Here is a 23,216-nt window from a genome sequence, read left to right as displayed (position 1 = left end):
CTCTGGTTTGAGAAGGGAGGCTTGTGGTTGTTCTCTAAGAATCAGCTGAGTTTCCACTTCCCCAAGGGAATGTCTCAGTTTGGATTTTGGCCAGCGTAGCTGCCTTTGTGAATGCAGCAGCAAAGACTTAGCAGCTTCACACCTTGCACACCTACTGACCGCTATACTTACCTACATGCCTCCAGCTTCCATCCAGAACACACCACACGATCCATTGTCTCCAGCCAAGCTCTAAGATACAACCGCATTTGCTCCAATCCCTCAGACAGAGACAAACACCTACAAGATCTCTATCAAGCATTCTTAAAACTACAATACCCACCTGCTGAAGTGAAAAAAACAGACTGACAGAGCCAGAAGAGTACCCAGAAGTCACCTACTACAGGACAGGCCCAACAAAGAAAATAACAGAATGCCACTAGCTGTCACCTTCAGCCCCCAACTAAAACCTCTCCAACGCATCAAGGATCTACAACCTATCCTGAAGGATGACCCAGCTCTCTCACAAATCTTGGGAGACAGACCAGTCCTCGCTTACAGACAGCCCCCCAACCTGAAGCAAATACTCTCCAGCAACCACACACCACACACCAAAAACACTAACCCAGGAACCTATCCTTGCAACAAAGCCCGATGCCAACTCTGTCCACATATTTATTCAAGTGACCCATCATAGGACCTAATCACATTAGCCACGCCATCAGGGGCTCGTTCACTTGCACATCTACCAATGTGATCTATGCCATCATGTGCCAGCAATGCCCCTCTGCCATGTACATTGGCCAAACCGAACCGTCTCTACGCAAAAGAATAAACGGACACAAATCTGACATCAGGAATCATAACATTCAAAAACCCGTAGGAGAGCACTTCAACCTCTCTGGCCACTCAGTAAAAGATTTAAGGGTGGCAATTTTGCAACAGAAAAGCTTCAAAAACAGACTCCAACGAGAAACTGCTGAGCTTGAGTTAATATGCAAACTAGATACCATTAACTTGGGTTTGAATAGAGACTGGGAGTGTTACATATTACACATATTGAATCTATTTCCTTAAGTTAAGTATCCTCACACCTTCTTGTCAACTGTCTAAATGGGCCATCTTGATTATCTCTACAAAAGTTTTTTTCTCCTCCTGATAATAGCTCATCTTAACTAATTAGCCTCTCACAGTTTGTATGGTAACTTCCAACTTATCTGTATGTGTATATATATATCTTATTATATGTTCCATTCTATGCATCCGATGTCGAGGGCTGTAGCTCACGGAAGCTTATGCTCTAATAAATTTGTTAGTCTCTAAGGTGCCACAAGTACACCTTGCACTGACACTTGCTTTTCTCTTTGTATCCCTGATGTTGTCCGCACCAGGCTCAGTCACGGGAGGAACAGGGACAGAACTATTCTGCGGCCGAGGACCTTTTCCTGTAAATAAACCCAAACATAACTTAATTCACAGACAAAAAAACTACAATACAATGGAGTTAAGGGTGAGAGCATGGATCAGTAGCTTAAGGGTAAAATACATTCCCGGGATGCTATAATTATCCCCAAACCAAGCACTGCAAACTCAGGAGATTCAGAGCTAAGGTTTACAGTATTGCTAAACCCAAGTACTCCAAAGTCCTGTGTCCGGCCTGAAAAATCATGAGATTTTATAAAAATTCTCATGTTTTTTTAGCCAATAGCTGTTGAGCTCTGTATTTGTCTTCTGGTGTCACAAGGAGTGAAACCTTCTTTCCTTTTAAACGAAAGCTGAGATTCTCTTGCAACCCTGTGAAGCCAGGAGCTGGGGTTTCAAGCAAAACATGAAGTGTCATGAGACTTGTGATAAAATCGTGAGAACTGGCAACAGTGGGTTTAAATTCAAAGACCAAACATTACGGGGTGGAAATACAGTTACGTCAGCCAAACACCCTTGCCTCCGCCCTTTGCGATGCAGTGCAATGATCATACAGTCATGATTAGAGTCTGTGGTTCCAGATTGGATTGATCAGGCATTTAAAGACATATTTGGGTTTTAGAATATTTTTCCCTGTAGTTGTCACTCCAGAGCAGAACTGATGTTGTTGGAGGCCTTAGCTATTCATTTCAATTGGGGCTGTTGGAAATGTTCATACTTTTTTTTTTAGAAAAAAGCAATTTTTCCCCATTTGATTCAAAATATTTTAGGATTGAGGGAGTGTGGTCAAACAAAAATGTTAATTTTGTTTCATATTCTAAAACTTCATCTAGCTTTTTTGGGGGTCCCTCCGCTTTCTCTCCCATTGTCACCCTTTTTTCCATTTTTCATCAGGTCTAATTTCCTTACCTTAACACAAGTGAATGGGGATGGAGGGATGGGGGGCAGAGAGAGGTTGGAAGGGTGTTGAGCTGGGGAGATTGGTGCTACGTGAAGGGGACACCTGGTGGTGGCGACCTTAGTCTCTTTTCCCCGAACATCTCTGTGCCCCCACTCTAGAGCTGAGAGAGGGGCAGGATAGGCTGTATTCTTCACCCATGACAAAGAAGTTGAATCCCAGCTTTAAGCGTAAATTCCACTCATATATAATTATGGAGCCAGGACCCGTACATCCATAATAAACAATGCACGTGGACTGTGTGTATGATCAGTTTAGAGCAATATGAAGAGGAAGCCCAAGACCTGTTTGGCAGATTTAAACCCATGCTTCCAATTTGCCTGTCTCCCATCCAACAGCTCCTATAGTACCAGGATCACATTAATACTTAGAGTGCTCCAGTTTCTTGCAGATGAGTGATAATGGGATGGCTAGCTCCTAGTCCCACAGCTGGACTTTTGGAACCACATCACTCATTTCATCCTTAATGAAAGAAATGACTGTCAAAGGCTGACGTGTTTACCTCTGTAAGGCTGAGCCATTTATCTCCACGCTTTCCTAGGGCTGGTAAAATACTGCCACCTCATGCGAAATTCATGCCGCCGTAAATCAAAAGGACGACGTGGACGGTGACTGGGCTGTCCTGCAGTAGTCTGCCTAAGCTGGTATTTCCAATAGGCTTCTTATAGGATAGATGATGCATAAGGATGATGTGCTTGTTCTTCCAGTACAATCCTGGGGGGCTCTGGTGGTGCTTCTCAGAAAGAGCTTGCTTTCTGCTTTCCACGGGGTCTGTAGCTGTTCACAGTGCAGAAGCCCAGACATTAGCAGGTGTGCCTGTAGCTCTGTGCCTGGGCTTGATGCAAACCTGATTGAAATCAGTAAGCCTTTATCCATTGGCATCCACCGGCTTTTGATCAGGCCTTGATGATGTGCCTTTTACCATAGTATCCAGGTGCTGCGTTCAGTTGCGCTGCCAAACAGGCAACTGAGTTAACTTCATAGTTCAACGCTAACTATTACTGAAAGACCATTCAGTATCTTGACTCATGAGAAGCCACATGGGTGAGGGTCTCCCCTCCCTTACCTACATACCGTATTCCTTAGATCAAACCTAGAACTGGCCTGATACCAGAATAAATGTATTTATTGACTAGTGAGTAGGATTTGTTCAGCTACTCACACCCACGCAGCAGCAGCAGCAGAAGAGTCCGTCTGGAATCTTTGCCTTTCTCCACCCCTCTGTACTCTGCTCCCAGCTCAGACTTCATCTCAGCAATAAAAGAGTTATCCCATAGGACCTTCCTATGCTGAGAACGATGCATAAGGTATTGAGATTTCCTGATGAAAAGGCTAGATAAGAGCTACATAGTACGATTCTTACTGTGCAAACACGGCCTAATGTAGTTTGCTATGGAGAGAAAGCTACCTGGGGCCTGATTTTTAAAATGGCTTCCGTTTGGTGGGCTCACAGCAGTCGGTGCAAAACTGGAGGTCAATTTTTAAAAAGTGTGGCCCTGAGCTCAACACGCAGCAAGCTAACTTCAGTGCATGCACTGCAGGGTGTTGCTCATGTCCTCTTAAAGGGACACTGTCAACTTCAGAATATCACGTTTGTGTAGGAAACCATTGTACCGTCTATGATCACAGGAAACACCTAAGATCACTCTAACGGAAAAAAGATGAGTGAAAAAAAATCTGTTTTTTTCCAGTTGTGTATTGGACAGCACACTGCGTATAGTTTCACTATTTTCCTATCGTCAGTTTCCCCTGTTATTTGTGTGGGCCTCTCATATTAAAAAAATAAATAAATAAGAAACCTGGCTGAAAAATCACAAAAACTGAGAGAGGGACTCAGGGGCAGTCAAACCACTTGCAACTACTTTTAGCTTATTCTTTGGCATTGCCTAGATTTCATGTTAATTCTGTCCCTTCAAATTCTAAAGTGAAATATGCATGGTGTCTGTTTGTTGCCCATTGTTCTGACCTTGTCTATTACCAGCTCTACTAGGATGCTTCCATGCTGGTCCTAAACATGCTGGATAATTAGGAGTCATTATTACAGAGAGAGGATTGTTTGACTTTCATCCCCAGTAAATAATGGTTTTTATTTAAACTAAAAAAGGAATGTGGAAAGCATCCTAACAAGGTAAAGCAGTTGTCGAAATCCAGGGTTATGCTTTTGAGGTGATAATTTTATGCTAGCAGCCAGCTGCAATGTCCTGTCTTTGTCCTGAAGGTGGCCTTTGTGGTTAGTTTGCATTCCAACTGAGAGAAGCAGTCTTCTTTTGCCACTTAAGTATATTGGGATGCAAAAGCACACGCGCACACACGCGCACACAAGTTGCCACCACTGGTGTCCAAGTCCTGCTGTCTGCATAAACAAAAATCTGTTTGGATCAAAGTCCTCCTGCATCTATTTTGCATGCCTATTTGTAGGAGAACAGCATATAAAGGGGAACAGGCTGTAAATTCAAGGAGGGTCTTTTCAGTGATCATCCAACAAGGTCTGGATGCTACTCAAGTCTCTGCTAATTGGCCCCATGAGACCTTCCCTTTACCACACCCTAATCAGTTTTCTTTCTAAGCCCAACTGGGAGAAACCTCGGGGGGTGGGGGTTTGGTTCAGTTCATGTACACACAAAAATGTTGCAGCTTTGAATCTACATCCCATTTCTTCAGGTTGCAACTCACAAACGAACAGCCAAGACTGACTTTGAGAAGTCAGTGGAAGCACTCCGAATTGACACCAGTCTAAATGAGAGAGCCGCATTTGCCCCTCAAATTGGGATTTGCCCAGCACTAGACCAGATGAAAGGAGAATGGGGAGCAGGTGGGCAGAATTGAGAGAGGCCCTGTGTATTTTTGACAGTGAGTAATAAAGGATTACAGTTTGAAAGGGTGAGATTCAGGGGTTTCATGCTGTTAGCATAATAATGAACTGTCAGCTGAAAGGCGGACTGGATGACCCGAGAGTCTGTTCTTCCAGGGAGATTTGCAGAAATCACCCCTGTGCCCCTCAAACTGATACTTGATGTTCCACAAAGTAACTTCACCTTGAAACATGTGTTAACTGCTCACGCTAAACAATTTGTTCAAACCTTGTATTTAGCAGTGACACTCTGAGTTAGTTTCCCAGACCTGATAAAGAGCTCCGTGTAAGCTCAAAAGCTTGTCTCTCTCACCAACAGAAGTTGGTCCAATACAAGATACTGCTTCACCCATCTTATTCCACTAAGGACATGGCTGGCAAAATACCATTATTGGGAAGAAGGCAAACTAAAGTTTTCCCAGATGGATTCAGCTCAAATGCTAGTCTCAGGAGGGTGAGTCTGTTGATTTGGTTATTGTCTACACCAGCAGCCACCCAAAGAAAAGCAGATTCAAATAAAATTAACAATTGCACTAAAGGGCCTTCATTCCCAGTCTCCTCTTCCTCTGTATAATCTGATTTAAGTGTACATGTCTGATCAGGCATTACTCTCCGGACCCGATTCCTCACGACTCCTTAGAGTTGTCCAACATTCCATGGGTGTTTGAGTTTTCATATAAATTTGCTTGACCTGTGTCTGTGCCCCCTTGTCTCTTTGCTTCCTACAGATATTTTAGCAAATGAGTTTGCTGGCAAGAATTTTCTGGCAAATTGCAACATTTTAGCAAATACTAGAGAACACTATTATTATTTATAACAGTAACACCTAACGAGCTCAACTGAGATCAAGGCCCCGTTGTGCTAGGCGCTGTACAAACACATGGTAAGGAGACAATCCCTGCCCCTAAGAGCTTACAATCTAAATTGACAAGATGGACCAAGGGCGGAGGAAAGAAAGTATCATTATTCCCATCTTATGGATGGAGAACAGAGGTACGGAGAGGCTAAGTGACTTGCCTAAAGTCATACAGGAAGTCTGTGGCAGAGCAAGGGATTGAACCTAGCTCTCCTGAAGCTGTATGTAATTCAGTTTACATAAAATGAACACTGGATTTGTCTTTATACTGATATAGCTTTGTCCACAATAGACATATTACTTTAACTCAAAAATCACACTCCGACAGTTATCCTGGTACAAAACCTATAGATATAGACAAGGGCTCAGGAACTTCTGAAAATTGCCTCTGTAGCAATTATGCAGCTATGTTCATTTTGCTGGCATTATAAACAAGGGGGGATTATACGATCCACTCGGGCATTAACACAGGTCACCCACACGCTGGGGCTAAGCCGGTTAGATGATCTGCCTCGGTCCAGTTCAGGTGTTCAGTACCTGGAAGAATCCCTCTAGAATCACTCCACAATTTATCTCCAAACCCACCTCAGCCCATACAGCCCCAGTAGGAAGCAGAGAAAAGCCCTCCTCCATAGAAAGACGAGATAGCGCTGGGAAAAAAGTAACCCCTGAGACACACATGAATTTTCCTAATGGAACTGAGGAAAAGGAGGACATGACCTATAGCACTTTTTCACAGACATCCTTCCAGCGACCTCTGCCTATAACAACTAGAAGTGTACTGCTCCCCTTAGTACATCTGTAATAATCCACCTGTCAGGAATCCCCTGATGAGTACATTTGAAGCCGGCATGGGCCTGTACTGCAAGTGTCCCATCCTTAGTGCTCGATCCTGCAGTGCGAGCTCCCTGTGGGAGCTAAGGGTGTGCTGTACCTGATAGGAGTGCTCAGGACACTGCAGGGTTGAGTTCATATTGCAGATGCTGTACTGGATCATTTGCCTGATATGGAGTTTGAAAACTTTCCCTTTCTAGTCCATCCTCCCTGTGTGATAGGTACCGAGGCTGAGCTCATGTGGCTGTGCTTGCCGGAACTGGGTGGATACTGCAAAAAAGTACTTTCAGACATTCCCTTTCAATAAAAAGGACTCAAATTCACCGTGACAGGAGCTGCAGCCTCATTTGTGCAAATAGAATTTTGCTCCCAAGAAGGGTCACAGAGAGGGAGAACGTCATGAACTTTTTTGCTAGGACGTATTTGTGCAAATATATTATGTGCACAAGTATTCACACCTGAAGTTCTCACACAACTATCTGGGTATGGCCTGGGAGTCATCCAATCAGAGTGGCAGGGAAAAAATGGCATGCAACATTGAGGCAGATCCTGACCTTTGAAATCAAAGGGAGTTTTGCCATGGACTTCAATGGAAGCAAGAGCAGGTTCACTCTGGATGACATTCATCATTCCATAGAGAGCCAGCGTGAGACCTGCCTGCCACATAAGTCCTACTTAAAGCCATAGGTGAAACTGACTAACAGGTTGTGAAACTGACTGGTTAACTTCACTAACCACCCAAAGTGAAGCGCAAAAAGTAAATAAACTGACTACATGGTGGAAAGCAGCTTTGCCAGCCCCAATCATTCAAAAAATCATGAGTTAGGGCTCAAAAAAAACCAAAACAATTTTTTAAAATCACAGGTTCCTTAAAAATCATGTGATTTAAAAATGATAAAAGTTGGGTTCGTTCTAATTTGCCCTCTGGTTTTGAGCTAGTAGGGTTCACGTCGTCAAGCTTTTCTCTGCAACCATGAGGACCAGGAGAAACTCAATTTTTTTAAAATGGAAGTTGAGATTCTCACTTAATAATCATGTGACTCGAGGAGCTAGGGCTTTAACAAAAATCACCAGACTCATAACAACATTGTAAGAGTTGGCATTGTAAGAGTTCTAAGTGATAAATTCTTCCCCTTCCCCTTATAATAATCTTAGGTATCTTTTGGAACATGTAGGCAAAGGCGGAGGGGAGAGGGGATTCAATACTAGCTTGTGACGCCCATCTTAAAACATGGCTCTTCAATACTAGCTTGTGACGCCCATCTTAAAACAGAAATGCTTCAACTAAAAACTTTGTACAAAACAATTTCTTGCCCCTTATTACTTTTTCCCTCCCCAGAATTTCATTAAGATTCAGGCAAGCACTTGTCGGACTTGCATGCATAGGCTACTTACTCATTGGTACGATTTCAGGAAATGCTAATATAGGACTTCAAGGCATGTGCTCTGGGCATGGTCTGGTCTCTGCAGCGTGTGTGTGAGAGAGACGTGTCTTGTCTCATGGAAGCAAAGAGAAGTGTGGAATAAAAGGCAGCAGAGGACAAATGAAAGTGTTTGACTCTCATTCTTCAGGGTTTACCGGAGCATTTTCTTTTAATTGCATGGCCCATTGTTTACCGAGCATAACCTTTTGCTTCCCCTTGTAAGTGTTCTACCCACTTTAATTAAGAGGGATGAAAATGGAATATTTCATCTTGTCGAGGGGGCAGGAGGGGACACAGCTGAGGCCTCTCTCCCTAATACCGCACCACACAGCTTGAGATAATCAATTGTCATCCTTCATACTCACTTTGCGGCATAATATCCAAAGGGTGGCAGTTGCATTACCTAAAAATAGCCCAAAGATGACAATTATTATGAGGCAGGGTTCCTCTGTGCCATGCACAAACAGATCAGATTGCACCCGAGGTTTCGGATTTGGAATGACAGATCATCCATTTCAGTGAGGCCTCCCCGGAACACAAATTCATTCAAAATGCTAGCACAGGGATGGGCTAAATGAAATCAGGGTCTTGGGATGATAACAGTGGACGTTTGCCAAGTATCTGGACAGGGCTATTGGTTTATGACAGCAAGAAAAGGAGCAGAGAGAATAATCCAGCAGAAAGAGAGAGCAGGAGCAATAATGTGCAGTTTAACAAAGAGGTGTGTAAAACCTATGCAATGCTAAACCCGCCCTATCTACGTGTGGATATGTGCTCTGGGGCACCTCCCTAGCTGGGTTGGGGCCCCTTGCCATGCCCAGTTACCACCAGTCCAGGCCCCAGCCCCTGAGTCCTTGCAGTGGGCCCTGCCCTTTCAGGCCTACTTACTTTATTATGGATGGGGAAAAGCAAATGTTCAGACAAAAAGCTCCTGGCACCACCTCCCATCAGGAGTACGTGGGTAGCAGATTTCCTGCGGTCCCTGTAGTCAGGTAGCTGAGTTTGGCTGTTCCTACTGGGTTTTCCCCTGGGGTTTGCTGGACTCCTTGCAGAGCTGGGGAGTCTCTGGTGTGGGGGTGAGGGGCTCCAGTTGCTTTTCAGGGCTTCCCCTTTGCTGTCTCCAGCACCAGCTTCCTCCTTTTAAAGCCCTCCTCCCTCCCATGCGTAACTGGGAGAGCCAGAGTGGTGGGGCTACCTTAGCGTAGAGAGCATCCCTAGCCCCTTCCTTGTCAGTGCAGGGTTTATACAGCTGTCATGCTGCCCCTCAAGCTTGTTTTCAAAATCAGGTGCCTAAGCTAGCCAGGAAAGATCTGGGGATGGGGGCATACACAAAAGAGGCGGTTTTACAGAAACTTTATAGTGGTGTGCACTAAATAGGTGATTGGGTGTTTCTGCACACACTCATTTGTTTGCACACAAGTTGACTTGGTTGGGATGCACACACCACCAATTTTGCACATGTAAAATGTGCCTCTGTGCTTGCCCGGGTGTATGCACAGTGGGTGAAATTTACTATGCAGAGGGCGAATGCAAGGTCTTTGTATCTCAAAATAGGGCTCAAGTGGGATTGAAGTTACCCATAAGACTCGTGCTGCACTGGGATGAATTTCACCTAATTTCTGTCGGTAGCGTAGGAGCAAAGAGGAATTTGAAGCAAAGAGCCTGGATTGTTTTCTAGTGAGTGTTTGCATGAAATTGGTGACATTTGCAAACTGGTTAATTTTAGATGTATTTCCTCCATTCTCCTGCGTGTGTTTTGGTTTGTATTGCTGTGATGGGGTGAAGGAACTGCCATAAATATCCTGGCAGGGAAGGAATTAAAATCTGTCCTGAAACAGATAATCCTGTAACCAGATGGCAGACTCTACGAACCTGCAAAATGGCATAAAAATCATGTGATTTTTAACAATAATCATTTCGGGGTTCTTTTTATTTGCCCTCTAGTGTTGTAGCCTTTAGAAGTTCACATTTTGAAGCTTTTCCACGCAACTATGAAGGCTAGACACTCCTCCTTTTAAATGAAAGCTGAGATTTTCATGTAATCCCATGACTCCAGGAGCTGGGACTTTAATAAAAGTTCCAAAGATTGCAAGACTTGTGATACAAGGAGCTGAGAAGTTCACAAAGGAAGCAAACAGAAAAGAGGGAGGTATCTAATCCCTCGTCTCTTTTGTTCCCAGTAATATTAGGTGTTGCTTGTAACAGGGGTAGGTAATATATTTCCATCCTGATGTGTCAGTGGTGTCTTTTCCACCACCATTGCTCCAAATGGCCCATTCTGCTGTGGGTAAGCCTGATGTAATGGAAGTTAAAGCAGTGATGCTTGATTGGTTGTCAACTCAAACCAAAGTAAAGGTCAAAAGGCTTCACCTCATACCTGGCTGAATAACAGAGATGGACTGGCAGCAAATACTGCACTTCAGTTTCCTGGAGGGGTGGAGATGGTTCAAATGTTTCGATCTTAGCCTTCTCCCAGGGCTGTGTATTCATCTTAGGGCCTAATTTTCACAATTGTTTATGGATGACTTCTTTGCACTGGTGTAATCAAATGCAAAGCAGGCCATACATTTTGCTGCTTGTGTGTCTCAAAATCCTTTCCAGTTATAATGTATTCCTACATGTATAGATTCATAGTCACAGAGTTGAAGGGCTGCAGGTACCATGAGATCATCTAGTCTGATCTGTATAACACAGGCCCTTAAATTTCACCTACTTAACGCCTGTATTGAGCCTAATAACTTGTGTCTGGCTAATGCATAGCTTCCCGAAAGGTGTCCTGGTATTTGCATGTACTCCTTCCCCTCCCTTTACTCTATGCATATCTCTATTTATTATTTGTATTGTGGTACTGCCTTAGGAGCCCTAGTTATGGCCCTGGACCCCATGGGGTTAGGCACTGTACAAATACAGAACAAAAAGAACGGGCACTGACCCAAAGAGCTTGCAGTGTCAGTAGATATGCACTCTAAGCAATGTAAGTAGATAATGTAGTAATATAAGAAGACACACGCTCTATCCTGTTTTCTCCCAGTGCCAAACTTGTCCAATGGATTTTAAAAAGACACTTCAATGTGGTTTATATAGTAAATATTTTGTCCAACAAAAAAAGTACATCTTGCTTAATTTACAACAGAGGCACTGCTCCAAATTATCTGTCATAAGCTACGGTGTCCAATTATTTGCTTAGTTACTCCTCCTCCATATGAGCATTGAACCAGCACCCTAGGGTACTAAGTGAATGGGGCTATCATGATAGTGAAAATTTGGACATAAAATGAAATTATAACAACTTGTTGCCATGAAAGATTCCATGGCACTTATCAGCAGAATAGGGAGAATTGTCCCTGGGCCTAGAAAAATTCTAATTTGAGGAATTACATTTTGTCTACCTAAAATTTCTCCCAAATTTCAAAATTTGAAAATTTTCATTGAAAAAAGATACTTTTTTCATGAAAATTTCAGAAAAAAAATTCTTTTTTATGGAACAACTCCAGATACAACATTCTTCATTTCCTGATCTGAACTGTTGTGTAGTGTTGATGTGTGTTGTTGACAGCTACTTACATTCTGTGCCAGAGATGGTCACATTTTAGTGCTGGATGATGCTATTTCTCTTAGATTTTCCTGTACATAAAGGAAAATATGTATTTTTCAGTCTATATTTTAGATTAAGGAAAACAACAAGGAAAACAACAAAGAAAGAACAAATATAGAGACAGCTCTTCAGCTGGTGTAAATCAATATAGGTCCACTGAAGCCAATGGAGCTATGCCAAAGTACTCCAGCTGAGGATCTGGTCCTATAAGGTGTGTATATATGAGAGACGAAGCACACAGTGACTTGCTCTGTACTCTTCTGTATCTGAGGAGAAGAGAAACATAAAATGGCCGCTACCTCAGAGCTGTTCTTGAAGCAAGCCAGGAGACATCTTTCTGGAGTTAAAGATGCAGGACTTGGGAAACAGAGGAACATCTGCTTTCAGTTTTACAGCTGCAACTGCAGTTTATAAAGTACATTGGGCTTCTTTTGGATTAGTGCCACTTACAAGTCTATCATTGTGTCTAGCTCCAGAGCAGCAAGGAAGAGGACAATTCAGGCCTTGTCTACACAGGAAAGTCTTTTTGGTAAGAATTGAATTAAATGGATATAGTAATACCAAAATAACCCCCTGCATGGACACTTTTATTCCAGCATAGTGATAATACCTCCTTCTTACATAGAGCTTCTGAGCAGTAGATTTCAGAGGTTAATATCATTTGCCTCTTTTTACAGATGCAAAAGTGATGCACAGAGTTGAAGTGACTAGCGCAAGGGCACCTAACAGCAAGCCGAGACTAGAACCCAGGTCTCCTGAGACATAGTCCAGTGCCCTATTTACTACACTCTCCTAAATGAGTGCCTTTTTCACTTTAGCTCACATCACTTGGGAAGGGGATTGTGCTAAACCAAAAAATCCCCACCTGTATTACAAAATAAGTGTCCTTGTGGTGGAGTTATGCCGGTATAACTATACCTGTATAATTATATTTGTATAACTGGTCAAACTTTCCCATATCGACAAAGCCTTACAGGAAATTTCTGCCGTTACAAAGATAAAAAGATATTGGAGATGACAGGGATATGTTATTGGCCAGCCAAAAACAAAAGACAAGTAAGGTACAGGGCAATTTGAGCAATGCATATTTGGTGGTCTAATAACAAAGGCTGGGATCATGTTTAGTTCTCAGCACTACCTTCTGCTCATGTGTAACCCTACTCCACATTAACAACACAAAACCATAGCTATTCATGTATTATGCACCGTTACTAACCTGCACTGAAAGGCACTGAAGTGTAATACATGTGAACAAGGGAAGAGAAGGAGCTGAGAATGGGGAATAATTTTCCTTTTATGTCGGCTGACCTGCCTAGTTCCTGAAATCTTTCTGGGCTCTCCTGAACACATGCTAGAGAGTCCACCTGAAGGAGTGGGGTTTCTCCATGCTCTGCTGGCAGAACTGAAGAAGAAGCCGAGGTGAATGGTTGGTGTTGGAGCAAAGAAGGCATAAAACTGTCAGAGACCTGGGTGGATTTGCCCAAGGAGACCCACTTGGCATTTGTACCATTGTGAAATTAATGTTGCCAGGTCATGATGTTCTACCACCATGTGCTGATGCACCATGATGATGTTATGGCATAATATCGCCGCACGGTCCTCACACAGTGTCATAATGAGGCATCAAAAGGTCAGTCATCACTATCATCTCATGTGCAATGATGGTGCTCTGGACTGGGATTAGGGGACTTAGGTTCAAATCCTGGCTCTGCCAAAGTGCTTTGTTATGGCCCTGGGGAAAACTGATTTCTATGTGCCTCAGTTTACCATTTATAAAACGGGGATAACAGCTCTTCTGTACCACACTGAGGTGTTGTGAGGGTAAATACATTAATGTTAGTGAGAGCTCAGACACTATGGCGATGAGTGCCATGGAATGGCCTATAAATAAATACAGCACAGCTGAGAGGTGATAAGCTACAGAACCGTTCGCCTGTAGGTTACTGAGCTGAAAGTGGCCCATGGCAGGAATGAATGAGAGTTGTTATCATCTGGTGGTGACACAGTGGCCTGTGTGAAATGAGATGGTCTTAATCCAGTTCCTAGTGGGCAGTGGCCCATCTCACAAAAAGGCCATCTCAGGACTACTACTAGTCACCCCGATTTCAAGGACAACATCGACAGTTACCGTTTGTACTACTGGTTCTTCACATGCCTACACAGACCAATTAGGGAAGAACATCATTTACAGCACTGACCACAGAGCCTCTTGCCTGGTTGTGTTAGTTGAGCTGCACGTTGTTTCCATGCCTGGTGCGGTGCTTCCAGCTGAGCAACACAGTTCTTCTTGAAGTCGTGGACACCTGCCCTTACGGCATGGCTCCATGTGATGCAATCAGTTGCCAGTTGCTCGAAGGTCGAATCGGAAATATTTGTCTTGTGCAGATTTTGTTTCAAAGCATCTTTGAAATGTTTCATCTGCCCACCATGCTTACAGAATATAGAATTTATTCTGCTAGACAAGTCTCAGGCATACAAATTAATGACCCATCTATCTCAGTTGGGCACAAATCATATAAGCCTTGATACCAACCAAACCAGCTTTCACCTTCCGTTTAGGACACCTGGTCCTGCCAGTTGGTGCCAGCAGTCACTGTAGGTGACACAAATGGAAACTGTCAAGCTTTTTAATGTGCCATTGTTAACAGATCCATGTTTAACACTGATTGTGCAATGTTGTGGGGACAACAGAATCATATACTTTGATTTTGTCTGTAGACAGATTCCATGTTGCTTCCAAATTCGGTGATAATGGCAACTTCATGTACTGGCTGTCTTAATTCGTGCATCTGCTTTGTGGTTAATTGTCACACCATTGTTTAACATACTGCTGAGATAAGTAAACTGTTTCATGGCTTGGAGCATGGTACTTTCCAAGCGTACTGATGGATCTTGGTAAAGGTATTGAGGGGCTAGTTGGTACATAGCCTCAGTTTTTGTTCGGCTGATGGTAAGACCAAAATGTCAAGCCCCCTCAGCAAAGTGGCTTGTGAGATCTTGTAGTGCTGCTTCAGAACATGTGACCAAGGCACAATAATCAGTGCAGATCAGTTCCTGGATCAGTGCTTCGATCACTGTGGTATTTGCACATAAACTACAGAGATTCAAGAGCTTGTCAGTGGAAAAGCATTAATTAAGATGCCATTTTGAAGAGCCAGGGCGGGCTTCCTCTACCGTCACAGCAAGGAATAAATCAAAACGGCTAGGACAGAGGATGCATCCTTGCTTCACCCCCATTCATGATTGGAAATGAGTCTGTTAGATCACCATCAACACTAACTCTTCCAACAATGCCTTCATGGAATTCCCAAACAATGTTAATTAACTTGTCTGGACATCCAAATCTAGCAAGCAATTTCCAGAGGCCAGTGAGACTGTGTCAGAAGTTTTGGTTAGATTGAGAAACACGATGTACAAAGGTTGATGTGGCTCATGACATTTTTTCTATAACTGTCAGATGATGAAAATAATGTCAACAGTGCTCCGCTAAGCATGAAAACCGCACTGACTCAGATAGAACTTTGAAAATAGTTCTGGTAAGAGACGGTTCCATGCAAGAATCTGACCATCCATGGAGAGCAAGGAGATGTCAAGGTAGTTACCACAGTCCCTTTTTAAGCCTTTGCACGTATAAATGGTGAAGGATGTTGGCATCTTTCAGTAGTTGTGATATGATTTCTTGAAGCCAGATGCAAGAAGGATTCAAAATACTAGTCAATGAAAAGATTTCCTTTGTGTGCAAAAATTTCAGCTGGAAAGGCCCTGGGACCAGGAGATTTATTATTTTTCATTGTTTGGACAGCCTTCAGCACCTCAGCTCATGTGGGTGGATCGGCAAATGCATTAGACGTATGCAATTTGCGGACATTATCTCATCAGAGACAGTAGATAGATAATTAAGTAATTCACTGATGTGTTCACACAACCGTTGGCATATGGCAGTGTGATCCATGGTGAGAAATTCACCATCAGCAATTGTTAGCTGTATCAAGGCAGACTGAGTAGGGCCATACACAGCTTTGATCAGCTTTGGAGTCATATTTTTCAGCAAGGACCTGATAATGATCCTGAAATATCAAATCTTCTTGCTGCCAAGCATCAAGGTCATGACATGTTCCTAGCTGACCCATCCTCTGAGTCAAAAAAGGCCAGATATGGAGTAGCATGCTTCAGTGCAAACTCTACCAAATGCAAAATATATGGTTTGACCGCAGAGCGGATGAATTGCAGATTATCTCAGTAACTAAGGCCTGGATTCTCAAAGGTATGTAGGTGCATTGGATTCCTTTTGAGGATCTGGGCCTTAAACTCTTGTCGGCCACCTCTCTGCAGCACTGAATTGGCACAGGTGGTTTATCTGAGCTCAGAGGTAGGGCAGTGTGAGGTGCAGAAGCAATTGTTAGGAAGTTAGCTTGAGCAAAACTGGCACGTGTATGTCTGCCCGTGCTAGAAATCACACCTCCCAGCTGCTGTGGAGACATACTCTGTGAAATGGAAGGAGCTCGCCCCATTCACTTCATGTTGTCAAAAATACAGCTGAAGCCCAGTAGGAGAGTGAAGTAGATAGAAGCAACATTGCTTCTAAATTTGTTACATTGATGAAGCCTCTAAAAGAAAACTTACTGATGTCTTAACGGCCAAATCCAAACCAAGCCTAGTCATTTTCTTAAGAGGTAGCGAGAGAGACCAGCATGCCCTTATTGCTCTCATTTTGAGTTATGATGCAAAATAAGGTCATGTTCCAGAGATAAAACAAGTGAGATGCATGACTTTAATTTTGGAAAATAATCCTCTGTTGCACATTGGATGTTTCATTCTTTTCAAGCTGAAAAAACATAGCAGCAGAAGAAAATTAAACTGTCTTCAAATAGCACCCAAAGTCCTTTGTCTCCAAACATCCTCTTTTCCTCCAGCCCCCACACATTTAATTGGTATTTCTCATTTAGGTACTTATATGATACAAAATGGATTGTGTCCATTAACATCTCTTTTTTAGCCCATGTCTTGCTGAGCAGCACAACATGATGAAAACAATGATTCATAAAAGTTATTTGGAAGTGACTCAAGAGAGCTTAGGGATTTTCAAGCAGACTTTTTGAAATGATAACGATTGTTTAAGAACAACAACAAACCACTTCAACTGGAGATGGTTCAGTTAAAAAGAAGGTTCTTGAAGCTAGCTCAAAGGAGTCAGAGTAAGATGGGGGGGGGGGGGCGGGGAAATGGAAAAACTGCTGTTTGTGAAATAGTTCAGGATGGAAATTGTAACATCTTTATAGAGTAAAATTCTCCAGTTGGTCAGAAACATTTCGCAGGACTGTGGCTTTGTCTAGAGTAGGATTTAAAGGTGTTACACTGTCTTAGCTAGCTTGATCTAACGAACACTTTCTAAAGATCTAGTGAAGATTAGTCAAGTTGAATTAAATTAAACTAGATTCCTACATATGCTTTAGGGAGGAGTATGGTCTAGTGGTTAGGATGTGAGGCTGGGACTTGGAAGATTTTGAGATTAATTCCTTGCCTTGCCAAAAACTTCCCATATGACCTTGGGCAAGTCACTTCGTGTCATGTTCCCTGTCTGTAAAATGGGGATAATAGCACTTCCCTGCCTCACAGGGGCAATGTGAAGATAAATACAATAAAGATTGTGAGTAGTTTAGACACTATGGCAGTAGGAGCCATATATGTATGATAGGTGGTGACCTTAATTTGACTAGCATGGCATGTGCTGAAATAAAATGGCTTTGTCTTGACCAGAGTTTCAGAAGGTGTTAGTTAGATCAAGCTAGCTAACACAACATAACAACATCTCTTTACATCTGAGGGCAGGTCTACACTACAGGGTTAAGTCGACCTAAGTTATGCCACTCCAGCTACGTGAATAACGTAGTTGGGGTCGACGTAGCCGAGGTCGACTTATTGAGGTGTCTACACCACGCTGGGTCAACAGGAGAAACTCTGCGGTCTGGGGTCAAATTAGCGGGTCATGTAGACCCTCTAAATCGACCCCTGGTGGATCAATCGCTGCAGAGTCAATCCACGGTAAGTGTAGACAAGCCCTAAGACTTGACAAAACCTTTGTGATGGGGAAAGCAGGACTTCTTACAAGTTAAAAAAATAGTGATCTAATTTAAGGGAACTTTAAAAGATTTGGGCCTATGTTTGTAAAATAACTTTAAATGATGGCACTATGTAAGTGATTCTCCATAATAATAAATAATAATAAAATTAAAAGAATAACAATTAACTTCTGTTTCTATCTGGAAAGACCTCTGGTATTTGCAATATGCTTTAGTTACAGCTTTTCTTAAGATAATTCTAGCCTGGCAGCTCTGGTCTCAGCCACAATCCCGGTTTTAAAGGAAGCATGACAATTAAAAGTGAAATGATCTGAACGTGTCAGAGCCTTAAAAAAGGTTCATTTCTAAGACATGGACAGGGATTCAGGCTTGTGTCTTGTATTTTCCCCCCCAAAGCAGTTTGCTCATTGCTAATGCTGACATTTTGCATTTGTGATGGTCACCATAGTCTGAAGCGGGAACTTCCTGAGCCGAAAGCATGAGACGCTTCGGCATTGGCTAAAGAGCCAGGCTCTGTAGCGATGAGCTGTAACAGCCCCATGTAGTCTGTTGATGAGGCACAGCAGGAGTTACAGAACACCTGCTGACTCAATGGCCTTTAGAAATGTTAAACAGTCCGAGCACCCCTCAGAGGTAAGTATTATCATTCCCATTTTACACACGGGGAAACTGAGGCAGAGTAATTAAGTGACTGACCCAAGGCATCAGACAGAATAAGTGTCAGAGACAGGATCAAAACACAGACATTTCCTGGCTCCCAGCTCGATGAGCAGGCCACTAAATCACACTGCTTTCGAACAAATGATAGTTCAAAACAATGTAGTGGTCACCCCTCAATGCTTTTCAAGTGCCATTGTAACCAAGGGAGAGATTTTTAAAATGCTCTCAGTATCTGCCTCCAGTGAAGTCAATGGGAGTTTTACCACTGACTTGAATGGGAGCAAAATTAGACCATTTTGTAAAATGCTCCCCTTCATGAAGATGCCCAAGGAGCCTTAGTATTGTAGTATGATGAATGGGACTGGAGAAAAGGGATCAGGTTTCAGGAGTGACCTAGTTTTGTGTGATACCTGGAGCTCAAGTGTGCAAGCTGGTGGCCAGGCAGCTACCAAACACTGGGCTCTCAGCATATAACCTGGCCTCTTTATGTATGCTCAATAGAGCTCATTTTCTTAAGTTCTGCATCCCTGATGCATCACTTATGGCTAACAAAACAAGTATTCCCTATACTAAGTTTAGGGAATACAGAAATAACCTTACCTAATTGCAAAGAGAAAATTGTAAAGTTTTTCAGGGCAACTACTGTACAAATGACTATTTGCAAAGACCCGGCTTGAAAAACTCAAAGCAAAGTTGCTGTTCTACAAGGCCAAAAAGCAAAGAGCGGACAGGCCCTGCTATAGTCTATTTCACTAGCACCGTAACCCTGAAGGCCTGGGGTATATTTACCCATCTGGAAACAGGCTTCAAGTCTGTTTATTCCTAAGCTTTGCCACAGGTGCACATTCTCCCATTCAGGCTAAATATCATGAAAAGAACAAATGTATCTGAGGTCACTCTTGGCTAATTAACATGGCAACAAGTGCTGATTAATTAGCTTGGTCTTGAAATCAGCTGAGATAATCCTTGCAATGGCATAGGCCACAGATTTACGATGGTTTCTTCTCCAAGACAAACAATATTGTTTGTACAAAAACCTTCATTCACTCTGTAAATTACTACTGCTGCTTTCTTGGAACTCCAAGAGAAACAATTCCATTTCATTTAAACTTGTGCTTTTATTTCTTTTACCTGGTGGAAAAACTTACCTCACAAGGCATCTGGTGAGAATCATTTGCCCTATAGTCAACCCCTACGTTGGCTGTATATGTATACATCAGTGCTGGTAATGCCTTTGGAGAGTAAGGGCCTGATTTTCACAAGTGTTGAACATCACAGTTCTAGCTGAAATCAACAGGAGCAGTGACTGCACACTCCCACTGAAAATCAGTCCAGAGGTCCTATAGACATCAACATGCAGAACAGGTACAGTAGTAGTGCAAGTTTCTTCCACATTACCCTATTACTATGCTTCAGCCATGCCCTGAAAGGACCACCTCACTCTCTAGCTCAGGGGTCTCAAACATGCGGCCCACTCCTCCACCTACCTCCCAGTGCTTCCTGCCGCCAAACACCTATTTGGCACTGCTTAGGACTTTCCGGGGGCGGGGGAGCAGGGATGTGGTGCGCTCAGGGGAGGAGGCGGAGAAGAGGCGGGGCCGGGCAGGGCCTCATGGACTAGGTGAGCAGTCCGAGGTATGAAGTTCAGCATGTATGATTCTTTGCTCTGACTAGTCGGGAAGAATGTTTGTTAAAAGTGGAGACGTATTTTGTATGAATAGCTACTTTAAAAAGTTCCTGCCATTACAGCTATGTTGATAGACTGTTAGTGTAGATCATCATCAGTGTTACTGACCACATAAGGAATAGTTACAGGTGTTTATATTTTATTAAAACCCCTCTTCACATTACAGTTTTTAAAAAGTTAATACATTGACTTTTAATAGCATACTATATTACTCTTCATTTTTTTCATTTTTGACTATACTTTTGTATCGTTGTATGAAAAGTTTTCAGTGATGCGGCCCTTGGGCCAATGTACTAGTCCTCATGTGGCCCTCCTGGTGATCTGAGTTTGAGATCCTTGCTCTAGCTAAAGTACATATATTACATAGTACATTACAGGTATTTCAGCACCTCACCATCTTTGATGTATTTATCCTCACAGCACCCCTGCGAGGTATGGTAGTGCTCTATCCTCATTGCACAGGTAGAGGACTTACTCGGATTTACACAGGTATTCTGGGGGAGGGATTTACATCCAAGTCCTAGATTACTGCTCTAAGCGCTGAATCGTCCTTCCCAGCATGTCTTTACTGATCATTCGCTTTTTGTCTTCTCTGTGGTGATTACCTGCAAGGGGGCCCATTAGTGCCAACTGCAGTGGTCTTTTTTTAATTATTCTTGCTGCCATATGGATACTTGTCCCCTCGGAACTGGACTCATGTCACACAGGCCAACACACAGCCATCAGATCAGGGCTCAAATTGGGAAATACAAAGTGTGTGTGCAGGGGGAGTACTCTCCTAAGCTCCGCCCAGATGCCAAACTCCACCCACTTGAGATGCCATGAGAATGTGCCACTTGCAGCAGATTGTGCATATGTTCAAAAATATGATCACACAGGCTCCGTTGAGCTCCTCAGGCTTCATTCCCCCTCACTGGGGTTCAGATAAACACTTGTGCAGGCCGGATTAAGCCCGAGGTGCAGTGTGCACATGTCTAAGGACCTGCCTCCCACCATCAGGTGATCCTTTCAGAACCTCAGATTCATTCAACAAAAATTGTTTCCAGTCCTTGTGGCTGCAGAGGAAAATGTGAAAACATGAATTCTGTCCAGGTGCTGTAGGGATGCCTGCCTGAGTCTGCAGACAGCTTGCAGCAAAGGAAGGAGCAGCAGCCATCAGACCCAGGGAAGATATTGCCTGGCACCACACTAACCACTGGTGCAGATCCAGCCTTCTCCAGTCTGTTGGCAAAGCGGGCAGTTCTGATTGGCTGGTGTGTTTGGATGTCTTTGGGACTGGCTGTCTCTCAGAGGTGCCTTGCTAGGCTTTGGATGATTGGCTTCCTATTGGTGGGTCTCACAAGTGTCCCAAGGGTCCATTCTCTACCTTGGGTCTTTTGTCTCCAGAGGTAAGATGGGGAAGGAAGGGGGAGGGGAAACAGTAGCATCCACTTATGGCACCAAAATGAGACACTGTTCACAGTACCTGGGGGAAATCTGTGATTGTCCCTCTCCTTTCTCACTGGTTTTGAGCAGCAGAATCCCAATCTCACGAGTGGCTCCAAACAAGCATACCCTTGTGCCCATGAGGCTCTCCTTCCAGGATCAGGGCCTAGATTAGGAGTGGTTTTATCAAAGTAATGTACAGAATGGAGCTGGTCCAACCCTGTAGTCTTGTTGGAACTGCAGATTTTGTCAAAAGCAAAACATTTGGTGGATGGTTTGATTCTGACAATGTTCCAACGGACCCTAAACAGGTTTCAAAACCTGCCTGCCAGGCAGATTTCTGTTGGAACCTGCTTGCTTTTCTGCCTGTGCCCCTGCCCAGCTCCTCAGCAGCCCGCCTTTGTGGGCTGATGGGGAGCAGAGATCCTCAACGTCCTGGATAGCCCAGCTCACGAGCTCCCAGGCTTATGGCTTATCAGCAGTGTGGGTTTGTGTCAAGGTTCCTTCCCCACTCTGAACTCTAGGGTACAGATGTGGGGACCTGCATGAAAAACCCCCTAAGCTTATTTTTACCGGCTTAGGTTAAAACTTCCCCAAGGTACAAACTATTTTACCTTTTTCCCTTGGACTTTATTGCTGCCACCACCAAGCGTCTAACAAATATATAACAGGGAAAGAGCCCACTTGGAAACGTCTTCCCCACCCCAAAAGAAATCCTCCCAAACCCTACACCCCCTTTCCTGGGGAAGGCTTGATAAAAATCCTCACCAATTTGCATAGGTGAACACAGACCCAAACCCTTGGATCTTAAGAACAATGAAAAAGCAATCAGGTTCTTAAAAGAAGAATTTTAATTGAAGAAAAAGTAAAAGAATCACCTCTGTAATCAGGATGGTGAATACCTTACAGGGTAATCTGATTCAAAACATAGAGAATCCCTCTAGACAAAACCTTAAGTTACAAAAAGACACAAAAACAGGAATATACATTCCATTCAGCACAGCTTATGTTATCAGCCATTTAAACAAAACAGAATCTAATGCATATCTAACTAGATTGCTTATTAACCCTTTACAGGAGTTCTGACCTGCATTCCTGTTCTGGTCCCGGCAAAAGCCACACACAGACAGAGAGAACCCTTTGTTTTCCCCCCCTCCAGCTTTGAAAGTATCTTGTCTCCTCATTGGTCATTTTGGTCAGGTGCCAGCGAGGTATCCTAGCTTCTTAACCCTTTACAGGTGAAAGGGTCTTTCCTCTGGCCAGGAGGGATTTAAAGGTGTTTACCCTTCCCTTTATATTTATGACAATTTTCATGGTCCAAACATGCATGGACCACCTGCATGGTCTCAGATGAAGAGAATTTCAAAGTGTTTGGGTTTCATTCAGAGTCAGAATGAAACCAAATTACAAACAATCAAAATCCTCCTCAAAACGCAATTATCATT

The sequence above is a fragment of the Chelonia mydas genome, chromosome 14 (genome assembly GCF_015237465.2).
Source record: "Chelonia mydas isolate rCheMyd1 chromosome 14, rCheMyd1.pri.v2, whole genome shotgun sequence".
In the NCBI taxonomy this organism is placed as follows: domain Eukaryota; kingdom Metazoa; phylum Chordata; order Testudines; family Cheloniidae; genus Chelonia; species Chelonia mydas.
This window is presented reverse-complemented; position numbering follows the sequence as displayed.